Source organism: Scomber japonicus, chromosome 5, assembly GCF_027409825.1.
Source record: "Scomber japonicus isolate fScoJap1 chromosome 5, fScoJap1.pri, whole genome shotgun sequence".
Taxonomy (NCBI): Eukaryota; Metazoa; Chordata; class Actinopteri; order Scombriformes; family Scombridae; genus Scomber; species Scomber japonicus.
This window is the reverse complement of record NC_070582.1, coordinates 10,101,555-10,114,246: the sequence shown is the minus strand read 5'-3', so window position 1 is coordinate 10,114,246 and position 12,692 is coordinate 10,101,555.

Sequence of the window (12,692 nt, the reverse complement as noted above, 5' to 3'; positions counted from 1 at the left end):
ATTTCCTGTCAAAAGTTGTTTTTTTTGTTAACTTTTCCACATGTAACACAATACTTAAAAGCTGTCAAGTTAAAAACAAGATTGCTTGTCATAGTGGCTGGAAAAGAAATGTTTTGATATTGATTTGCACAAAATTGTCTCAAATGGTGCCAGTGTTAATGTCAAATCCAAGGGGGGTATTGCTGAAATGTACAAGACTTCTAGCTTTCATCTTGATCCAATGGTCAAAGCAGAGATCGGAGCCTATTATGAATAAACGTCAATTCTAATAAGGATGCCAATATTTTCCTTTCTTTGTCTGCCATCAATGTTCATATGATATCAGATTTTTTTTAACATCAAGAAGTTTGGTTTTGATGGTCTCCTGTGCATGACTTAACTGTAGACCTACTGTATTTTGTGAATTCTCATTTGCTTCCATTTTCTTTGCCTTCCTGCCTATTTTCATTATCCTGAATCTTTGCCAAACATAATACATTCAAAAATGTTTGGCCTCAACATGCACGCAGACCTGATTCTACATTATTTTCCAGCTTCAGGATAATATGACACACTCCGACTCATGTGACTGGTGATTTTTGGCTTCACAACCCAAACAGCTCAAACCCATGTCCCAATTACATGAGTGAAATTGCACCATCCTACAATACAGTTGATGCTACAGAACACATGTGTGGGATGGTGGTGGAAGAAAGATTACATTGCCTTGAAGACAGCTAAATTGAAAGTAATATAAGTGAGGATATGAAAAAATGCCAGGTTTCATTTAACAGAAAGGAATATAAAGTAAGACAGCTTTCTGTTCAAGAGGGATTTTTTTTTTTAAAACTTCGTCCAATTTCGCTAAGCCTGAAATCACCTCAACTCATGTTTTATGATGAAATAATCAAGAAGGGGTATAGGGAAAAGATATTTTTGGAACATAGTCTCCCGGGATTATTGTTTTGCGTATAGTAGAAAAGCCGTGAGCATTTTTCTTAGGTTTAAATTGAACTAAAAATGAAGATAAAAAGGATGTTGATAGAAATTCACTTCACCTAAAGCGCCTGGTTGCCACAGATATTCTGTGTGTCTACATCATCAGTGTAAACCCTTGTAAATTTCCAGACCCAACACTTGTGTTTACGTGACAGTGGCACCGTGACAATGAAGCGTGTGTTATGATGCAGCTGATATCTCATCCGACATCATGGCTATACGTGTCTACACAGATTGTCTGCCTGAGGCCTTCCATGTCATCTGGTGCTCCTGTATGTGTACATGACAGCTGACATTGGTAGGTTGAGTCACTGACAGCTTGTGCCACTGCTGATGTCACCATGCACACCAGTAAGTCTATGGCAAATTTAGTCACTCACAGCATCAAGAAGCCATTTTTATACTTTTTTCTGCGATTTTCCTTTGCAGAATCCTACCAGATAATCATACTTATCTTTAATCACTCACAGTATAGTACAATTAAATTCAAGACATTCGACTGATTGCTTCTGGATCAACTGGGGGTTAAGTGTTCTAATAAAAGGCACATTGAAGAAGGGAGTGTGTTAACCACCGTGTTTCCTTGCCTAGATTTTCCTATTTGCTTTGCTGTTCCTACATTTTAGGCAGCTGTCATTATCAATTGACAATCCATTGGTTGAAGTTCTCATTGGATGACTACTACCTTTTTACAGGAGAATTACATTTGTATACATGTACTGTATACAGTACTATACATCATCAATCATTATTACTTAGAAAATACTGTGTTGTTACACTTTAATAGGCTTGTCACAAAAATTATGATATCAACTTATCATACAATAATGTAATTATCAACATCATCGTGTCTATATATCGACTTATCACATGATACATGGACATGATCAACAATTTTTTGACCCCAATACTACTATAATACCCCCAACACTTCACATTAGCAGCTAAGAGGCTAGTCATGTCACAAGATAAAGCTAAAAAAGTAGTTGCCACCATTTCTCACTGTGCATGTCATATTGGCAGTCTGCATTTTTATGTAGTTATAGCGCCCATTCTCCAAACCCACCCACTGCCCCCTTCCGTTATTATGCTATGCTATTATCATTGTATCAGTGGTATAAAATGATCTTCAAATGACAATAATAATGTTTATCGCAATTATTTATGAGACAATATATTGTCCAAAAAATCATGACAGGCCTACACTTTAAACACAATACTGACATATCACGTATTCACACATCCAGCAACAGTCTTTTAGCTCTGTTTTATTCTCCACCAATAGATCTGGTATTTACCAATGATTGGTAAATACTGGTGCACAATGATGAGGAAAGATATAAGTAATTTCATTTTGTTTTATATTGGCGAAAACGTTTCCTTCACTGTTGCTGTGCTGGAATGATCTTAATGTTAGAGTAAGAAAAACACACAAATTAATGAACTATATGTAAATAAACATTTTAAAGTGGGTTTTTCTTTCAATTCCCTGCCAGCCAATCAGTGCACTACAGAGCTATTTCTTCTTTTTCCTCATTCAATTGAAGGAAAGTGCTCATGTATGGCAGAATTATAACTTTATTCATCAGTTATTGTCGACAAGCTATATAGGCTTACACCCAGGGTTCAGATTACTTTATGTGAGCTTTCAAATTTCCAATTTCATATCACAAAAGAAATCGGTTTAGATCAAGCCAAAAATCAGTCTCCCACATGGATTGAACGTCTGCATCAATGTCAGAATATATTTGGAGACTGTGAGATAAGTTAGTGAGCAGAGCAGTGTGAATTCAAACACTGTGTCAGACTGATTAGAATCAAGCCTTTAAAACAGAATCAGGCTTCTTTAAATTGAGGAAAAAAAGGAAAAATTTCTTCTAGTGCTTTCCTGTCCTCTTTAGCAGCTGCACCACTTAAAACAAACTTCATGCTCTAAAGCCTCTATTGGTTTTCCCATATAATAACAACAGATGATGTGCGCTCAGCGGTTAATGACAGTTTATACATGGAACATCTTCACTATTTAGAGATCAACTTAATAATAAAACAGTACAATTAGAGTCAAATTAAAAGTGGAAAATAAAATTAAGATGCAAAAAATGTCATCAGCATAAATATGAGAAAGGTTATCCTGCTGCAATACTTACGAGTACAGAACTTCCCTCATTCTGGAGATTATTAGTAAAGCCAACATTTACAGAAATCCTGCTCTAGTGCGTAGCATAGACTGTATAAAAGAAATGGACGTAACATCCGTGACGTCACCCATTGGTTTGTGGACTGCTGCTCGGAAGCCAATAGTTTCGAATCTAGGCAGCGCCATCTTGAAAATTTCAGGTGCATGCCGGGAAAAAAAAACACGGATTCTACTTATATGGGCATGAGGCGGGGCCATGGGTGGAAGTATGGGCGGAGCCAACAGCGGAGTGGGGAGGTTGTGATTGGTTGCGAGGGCTGGATATCGAGGACATTGGTCAATCAACCTGTCAATCACGACATAGCCACGCCCCAATGCATACCCTGCTTTATCGTCAAATATAAAATCAGGGAGGCCAAAATTTCACAAATGAACATCATACTGCATTGAAGAAGGCTTTAAACTAGCGATTGAGACCATAAACACATTTTGAAAACGTTTATTGAGGTTAGAAATCAAGTGAGAAGTTGGTGAATTCTCCATTGACTTGTATAGAGATGGTTGCCCCCTGGTGGCCTTTTGATAGAATGCAGCTCTAAGTTACTTCCACGTTGGCCTCATTTCATAGGACCGGAACTCCCCGCCTGGTATGTAGTAGTGAAATATAAATACTCATCATGTCTGAGTTTTATTCATGTTATTTGCTACATTGATTTTGCAACATATTTCCCTCAATTGTTGGGTCCTCACGTTGCCTGTAGAATACAGGCTTAAGGGAATTATTTCCATGAACTACTCACTCATTGGTTTATTTGCCAGCTTTCACTCTTGAGCATATATCAGAAGTGTCATCTTGGCTTTATACACATTCAGTGTTTTTGTGCCTTGGAATAAGGCTGCTTTCCTGTTTTATGTCTGTTTTTTTTCTTTTTTTTGATTGCCTGCTGGATGCTTATTTCTGCTGTTGTCCTTTCAGTGCAGTATTTGCAAAGATAATACTTCTTCTTGGCATCATTTTGGTCACTGTCAAACTTTATTATGATGCTTTATTGCTGCAGATTTATTGAGTGTTAAAATACGTTTGAGAACACTTCATATTGAGCCATCATGCTTTGCTATTTTATGCTTTGTCTCCTTTCTGCTAATCTCTGCTGCTGTCATCCATGTGCAACAACAATGTGAATTGTGTATAAAGCTGTTGTGGTTAAACTCTTTTTTTTTTGGCTATTATTTTTGCATCGTCTTAATTTTTTTATCATTTCTCTTGCATTCTGTTGCATTCATACTGTCAATGTACAACACTCACTATTACCAGTTTCACTTGTGGTTGTTTCTTGCGTGTGTTAGGGTGGTGAAGGTTGTCTAATTGGCTCATTGGTCCCACATTGGCCTTTTAGTAGGGAGTAATATTATTGACCCCAAAGATGTAAACATGAGTGTAATCTTGCATGCAGCCCATTGACATAATCATTTCTCTGTACTATTGGCAGCAGGAAAACTCAATGTGGCGTTTGTTATGCACAAGGTAGGTCATCGGGTTCATATTTCATATTCAGCAAAGCATTTGAAATATTTCAGTCAAAACAATGGCTTTATATGACAGCATGCATTTTCATTTTTACTTTTAATCCTGTGTATACTGATGGTGATCCTGGCTTTGTTCAAGCAGTGTTTGTGTGCTTGACCATATGGCTGCTGGCCCTGCTTTTGTGTTCAACGCTTGTCTGCTGGCTGCAGATTTCCAATGCCGTCATCTATGTGCAGCATGTGTGATGCCATTTATTTCTGGCATTGTTTTGGTGCTTGTCTCGCTTGCTTTATGATGCTTTCATGCTGCTTATTTATGTAGCTATGAAATATAGGCTTCATGGTGAAATCTGACGTCGCTTTTATCATACAGTACAGAAGGAAGCTTGTCATGATCATATTTTTCTTCTCATACTCCATCTTAAGCTTGCCGAAGGTATGAAAATTTGGCTTCTGGATGGCTTTGAGGAGGAACATTTGTCACTCATTCGAGAATCAACTGTTGGCCTTAAAAGCTGCTTTGAGTTTCCAGAGTGTGACGTATGCAACTTTGGGTGAGCGAGTTTTCCTGGGTATCAGCACTCCACCTCACCAAGTGCCCATTTGCTACTTTTGATAACATGCATAATGAATTGGCTTTGTTCAGTCAGTTTTTATGCAACATGGTTGCCAATGCTGATTTATTCCAATGTCTGTTTTAATTTTACTTGTCTGTTTACTGCTGTCATACATATGCAGTACATTTGTTGGTTATATTATTTTATCAATATGTTTTTCTTATTTCTGCTTTGGTTGTTGTTGGATTTGCATTCTGATGCTTTCATGTTGTCAGTGTATTTACTGATGAATAGTTATGTTTGAGTGTTACATCATTATTTTGTGACTGTTGTCATTGGTGGGTCTTCTTTGTGTGCTCTCTGGTCACCTATCGGTCTCTCTTTAATGTTGTATTTTGTCTTCGGAGATGTAAAGTAAATCTACAAGTTCTGCACTGATGCAAGATATAAAGAGCTTTGATGATGCTCTGCCACTCTAACAATATTGCCCTCTAAGACTTCTCTGGTTCTAATGTTGTACAGAAATGTATTTCTGGTTGTTAAGTCATTCAGATGAAGCCACTGCTGGAAGTAGCATGATAACGAGCAAGTGGCCATTGTGTCCTGAGGCGCTGCAGGGGTGACATTGAGCAGATTCTGCGGAGCTCCAAGGCGATACGGACTTACAACCTTAGTGAAGTGCCAGAGCAAGGGGAAAGCAGAAGAAATCCGCTTTCTCCTTTTCCCTAACACGGGACTGAGCTGGCAGTAGTACAAGGCTAGGATAAATGGAAGTACATCAGAGTGGAGGGATGAGATTATCCTGGTTGGGATTTGGATTGGGACTTTGAGGAAAATGCTGAAGGTAGGAGTACAGACGAAGTTCTCACCTAAGCTACTGCAGGCTGGAAGAGAGCAGTCGGCTGAGAGATGAGAGAAAAGCCTCAGATAGAGAAAGTTCCTATCTGTTACTCATTCTAGTACGCACAGAGAAAACGGGACAAATGCATTAAACTGTGTGTGTGTGTGTATGTGTGTCTATGTGTGCGTGTGTGTGTATGTGTGTATGCGCGTGGGTGCTTATTTGTTTCTTAAGACATTGGGGCAGCCTTACACAGTTGATTTCAAACTTACATAGTACAGTGCTTCTTTACTATAATTATTTGTGCACAATTAGACATTTTGTTTTTTCCATTAGTAAGAATTCCCTTGCTGATACATGCAATTAGAAGAATTTCAACAAACAGTTTAATGTGTGCGTCTTGGAATATTTCATAGACCAATTAAGCTGTCCTCTTAACTTTCTGGGTGTTTGGGTAAACCCAGTTCTACAGGGCTCATTGGTACAGCAAGAGCATGCAAACCTCGTGCTCTGACCTCGTGACATTGCTGCTGGTGCAGTGGAAGCTTGCAAATGACAAGCTTGACATTATTTAAAAAGTAGCAGCTACTGCAGCTCTGTGCAGAGTACCAGAAGAGTCCTCTGCTACATTAGCAGCCTCTCAAAAAAAAGTGTATCATTAAATTTTCACAGCACTTCAGCTTTTGTCTTTGGCGTGACATTTCCATTCAAGTTATTGTCATTTGAAGTAACACACTACTTTTGTTTTTCTGTTAGCAAATTCTCTTGACCACATAGAAAGATTTGACTTGCTTTAGCAGCACATTTGCAAGTAAGACCACATGCTGGGTAGGTATTTTTCATCTTTATGTGATGACTTGATTTAAATATGAATATTTTATTTTGCCTCTCCCTCCTAATATGTTTCCCCAGCATGCTGTAGTAATATGTTTGCTAGTCCTAAACCACCTTGTCACATTTTTCATCACAAGTATGTTTTCATGGTATCCCCCTTTTTCTTTTCTTGTACTCTGTGGAAGAAGCTATTGATAGACGATGACAAGCTGTCTCAAATTTTGTCTCTCTCTCTCTCTCAAAGTAAAAAATGCTGTCTTGCCTGTCCTAGCGGTAATTACCGGATTCATGTTTAGCTTTCTAGCCCTTTTTTCTAGCTATGCATCAGTATTCTAACCTTCAATGAGTAGGACATAAAACTCTGTCCTGATTTTTTAAAATATATTCTACTCTGCAGTAACCCCCCCCCCCCCACCCCTCCCAGAATGAGTCAGTCTGCTGTAGTATTTAAATGGTAATCACTGCTCAACAGTTAGATTAAGGTTGTTAATTGAGCAAATATAATTCTGTCTGTTGTACCTCTTCCACTCTTGAACACGTTGTTGTGAAAAAAATATTTATTAAGTAGAAACATTTTCAAGGTTTCTACTTATTAAATAAACAAATGTGTTTTTTCTATATTTAATGTTTATTCTTATAGGGACACAGCATGGAGCAATGCCACATACCACAGCATTTATAGCATAAGATAGTTTAGATGGGCCTTTAAACCACCAGAAATACACATAAATCTTTATTTATTTAATTCTTAATTCATTAATTGTTCATTTAGAGTGTTAATCACTTCCTGTGCATGACAGGATTCCTGTAGAGAACAAATTAATGTTACAAATAATTCAATATCTAGTCAATTAATGGTGCTTTGATCTTAAAAGTGGACCAATTGTAACATGGCCTTCTCATCATTGACCAGATTACTGGATAGAAATTTGCAGCCAGAGACAAAAGGCAAGAACAGAGGTGGCGCCCTAATTAGCAGAGAAAAATGGTTATTTCATGGCTAACTTTAAACATTTATATGCTCTGAGTCCTGCTGTCAGAGTGGGAACAAAGAAGCTGCATTATGTAACAGCTTCAAAATGAACTGGGGTTTCTTTTCCTTTTCACTCTTAAGAGTCCATATGCAATCAAATAAACATGGCTGCTTTTACTGTAACTTCTAGGAAAAATCTAATGAGACTTTGAGGAAGACCTTGCAAGTGCATCAAGTGCCTATAGTCATAAAAGAGCAGATTCCCCTTGGTCATGAGAAACTCTCCATGAACCTAAAATGGGGAGTTAAAAAAAAAGAGTAAATGACTACATTTGAATTGTAGATACTTTGGATAAAGCAAAAAACTGTCTCCATGAATAATTTATTTCATCATGACAACATTATAATTAAATGCATTAACACAAAATAGTCCTCTTTAATTATTCAACTCCAGTGTTTTCGTGAAGGAATGCCATGTAGTCTGCTGGAAATGGGGAGGTTGCATGCATAACTGAGTAGCATTATTTCCATAATAGGACCTAAACTGTGTTCAAAAGGGTAGAAGGTTATAAAAATTACAGAAAAGAGACAGTGACTTATTTGGGGTCTCCAAAAACATAATATCTGCAGCATATTTCCGTGACCAAAAACTGAAGCAACAAAACCTATCACAGCAAACAAAACGGGTAGCATGCCAAAGTCTTGTGTGTCTAATTTTGTAACTTGACAATTGTATTGTTCAGTATTGCCAAGAGTGATTCAAATTACGCTCCTGGAAATGTTCAGATAGACAGACGATCATTTTCACCTTTATCCATCCTGGAAATTATGCAGGGTAGTCTTTCTAGTGCTGAAACATTTCGATACCAAGTGATAACTCGATTGACATTACTGCATCCACATTAAAGATGTTCCATTTCAGGCTCTCTAAGACGAATAGCTCTTTCTCCAGGATGGCAGCAGCCATTGACTCTCATCCCCTTGCCTAAGATTTTGGTTTAAATTAATGGACAATAAAATCAATTACCTAGATCAGAACATTCAATCAATGGCTTAATTACAGGTAATTTAATGCCTCAGCTGGAATTGATCCTATTTATTATGCAGCTGTGAATTAATCAAATGTAAGTGGTTTGAAGGCAGAAGCCGCAAGACGTGTTTGGGGTGAAAATAGCGAAGTTCTCTCCACAGCGCACGGACAATTAAACTTCTAGAGCTTCTGGCGAACTTCTCCAGCAACCCATAGTGCTTCCAGCCCGGGGTTTAAGTGGGCTGGAACGATCTGGAACGGCATTCTGGCACCTTTTGATTAATACATTTCGTTGACGGTTTCATATATAATGATGTCAAGGGCGTTCATTTTCTGTGTGCTGTGGCCTGGTGTTCCCTCCAGCTGATGCCATCAAGATTCTCACCCCAAGGCTCCACCCCCACACTCAATGCACCCTTTTTCCACTCTCATTCAGCATCTAGCTGCCTAAACACAGTTGCTTTTTCTGAAGTGGTAGATAATTTCAAATGCAATGTTTCAAACAGCTCAACAAATATCACCAAACACACAAGCTGTTTTATGTGCAATTTAGCTATATGTCTTGCTAGCTCCTGGTAAAGTACCAGACCCTTCCTGCACACTTATCGCTGCTGGCGATAACTGTCAGGAATCACCCTACAAAAGCCCACCTTACCTGGTCTGTCTGTGCTTGCTGTCAGTGCAGTTGTGGAGTGATTTTAGATCAATGCTAGTATGCAGCTGCTAGTATGACAAGCGTAAAGTGCCCTCAAATTGGGTATCAAGTATTATCCAATTAGAAAGTATATTATAAATGTTAATGTGTGAAAATGATCAAATTTAATTTAAAGCTTGCACAAGTATTTAATTCATTTCAGAAGTTTTTTAGTCAGACAGTGGATATATGATGTGTTATTAAAGTTATCTGGTTAATTCAAATGCAGCACAGCCCAGAGTAGCAGCAGCAGCAGCAGCAAAGCCCAGAGCCACAGCAAGAAATGTGTGCTTAAAGGAAGGTCAGCTGATCACATTGCCTGTCCACAAAGAAAACAAGTCCACTGAAGCTCACAGAACAAATCAATTTATTTTGAGGTGAGTCATTTTTCTTTGCTGCACCAGACATTAGGGTCCCCCAACCTGCCAAATCCCATTTTAACCCCTGCTCCCAGCAAGACTTTTCAGAGCTGTTCTCCAACAAACGTCTCTTCCAGTTTACTGTACACTTACTCACATCTCAACCATTTGGTGCCTCTTCTTATATTACATGGAGATTAATGTTTACAATATGAAAGTGTAAAAAAACAACTAACGAACAAAAAACAACAACAAACATTTTTAAACATAATTAGTGCAGAAAAAAGTTACATGTTACATGTTGGACTTTATAAGTTACTCAATGGACTCTTATTGTAAAGTTTTGTAATTTTTATACCATTTATTTATTAAAGTGATGCCCCCCCCCCCCCCCCCCCCCCATTTTGCATGTTTAATTTCTCTGGTTGCTGCTATTTCCTTTCTACAGATGACAGTCAGATACAACACAATCAGGTTGTTTGACCACCATGTCCATTCCTGGCACCTCAATCAGTGGAAATCAGCAGGATGTTTCTCAAAACCGTTACAAATCACTGTTTAAAAGAAGAAAAATAAGATGTTTCAGATGCGACAATGTTATGGTTAAGGTCTAGTTGAGTTTAGGCACAAAAACAATTTGGTTAGGTTTTAGGGAAGGACCATGGTTTGGGTTTAAGTAATCACTTTGTTAATGTTAGAGCAAGATACAGTGTGTTTTAAAGTTACTAGGCTCTGTTTTGGCAGGACAGTCTCTTTCATTGTGAAGTGCAACTTGTTCACTGAGTGTAGGGTAATCTACTTTTGAATCCTGCACTGCCAACTGGTGGCAACAGCAAAGTCATTTTTTACAACAGTACCATGCTACATTACAGCTGGGTGTGGTCTCAAGTACAAGAAGTCACTCCTGACCACACCCAACTGTGATGTTAGGTGTGGTCAAAAAAACAATTTTCTACCCATAGAGGTCATTGCAGCTTTAATTATCCTTTTTCTAAAATCCAGTGCGGTGTTACTCTAATTATTGGAATTATTTGAACAGTTAAAGAGTGGATTTTCTGTTGTGCAAACATTTGCAACTCCTACCTTACTAAAACACTGTGACTGTAAACACTCTATGAATACATAGTGGTACATTTTGCTCCATCAATATTGCACAAAAGCCATCTTCTGAGCTGTCACCTCCTCTGCTATACTCTAAAAAAGTTTGAAAGTTCAGACTGCCCGTGATAAAGCTATGTCTCCAGGTTAGATCACAGATTGCAATGATTCCACATCTACACAGAGGAGCTAATGATAAAACAGCCATGCCTATTTTGTTTCCATCTATAATGCAGCAGTGTCAGCGAGACTGTTTGCCTGACTCTTGCAGGCTTTCAACTTAGATTGCAGAAGCTTTCACAAAATCTGTAGCCTCCAGCATGTGTCTCATTGTTAGTCTGCCTCTATTTTAAGTGTTTTATGACACCTAGCAGTTGGCAGAGATGGAAGGAGGGAGAATTATCCTGCTGTTGAATAAATGCAGGAGATGAAGGAGCCCCATCGGCTGAAAAATAAAATAAAATTACTACTACTAGCAGTTGTCACATTTAGTAAACACTCATGGCTGCCTTACATTTTAACATAAAATGTACTGCTTCTTAGCCCCTTTTTAAGGAAATGGCACAATAAACATGCAACATTTCAGGGGATTTTTACTCTTCAATTTTGGCAAATAAATGTAATTTATTGTAGCTTGCTTCTATTTTGAGCCATGTAGCTGGTAAGAATCACACTTGAATACCAAGAATAACATGCAATTTAACATCTGATGACTATTTATAACACTTATTTACCACCAATTGACAATTACCTGATCCAGAGTCACACATTTACTCAAATACTCCATTCAACCTGTAAACCCCTGCCCCTGACACACATACACAATAACACACATTCATAGCATGTGCATTTTTCAGTGATAATTAGTTAGTCTTAATATTGTTTGTCTTTAGTTACATTGAGGAACACCATGCACGGCAGTCTGACAACACACTGTTATTATTGTGTATTATGAATATTCTCATTTAAGCAATGTACATTTGAAAACTGTGCGAAGACATTATTTAAAAATATTCCGAATGCTCTCAAAATCACAATCAATTAAAATGAAATCCAGAAATATACATGCAGCTGTTATTTTTAAGCAAATGGGTCAAAATGGATGAGTCCCCATTAATGGCAACAGAAAGTTACATCGAAATATCATATAGATTTCTGCAATTAATCACTGTTTTTCTGTGTTCCCTCAGAAATTCAGCTGCTGTACTCGAAACCTCTCATGCGCTTCAATCGTGTAGCATACAGTCAGTCAAAAAAGAGAATAATAGAATAGAATAATCATGAGGAGCAAAGTTCAGGTCCTCTTTTGAGCCACTTTACTTGTTATGCAGCAATATAAAGCAAATGATTCAAGATCTTATTATATCCTGTGGAGGCATTGGCACGATCACAGGCTCACATGCCACAGAGCATCATAGTGTATAGCAATACTGCCACAGTCAAAAGTGTTACTTTACACTTATTTGTGCAGCTTTTATGGCATCGAGTGGCATCCCATGGGTGCTAACTCAGGTTGACACTGTGATGCTGACTTTATGAGATGCCTGACAGGATAGATAGAGGTATTTGAGCAGTAACAGTAATATCAGCCGTATTTTTTTATGGCATTTGTGTGGGCATTTGAAGGTCTTGTTTTTGATGAAGTGTCTTAAAGTTTCTGCAAA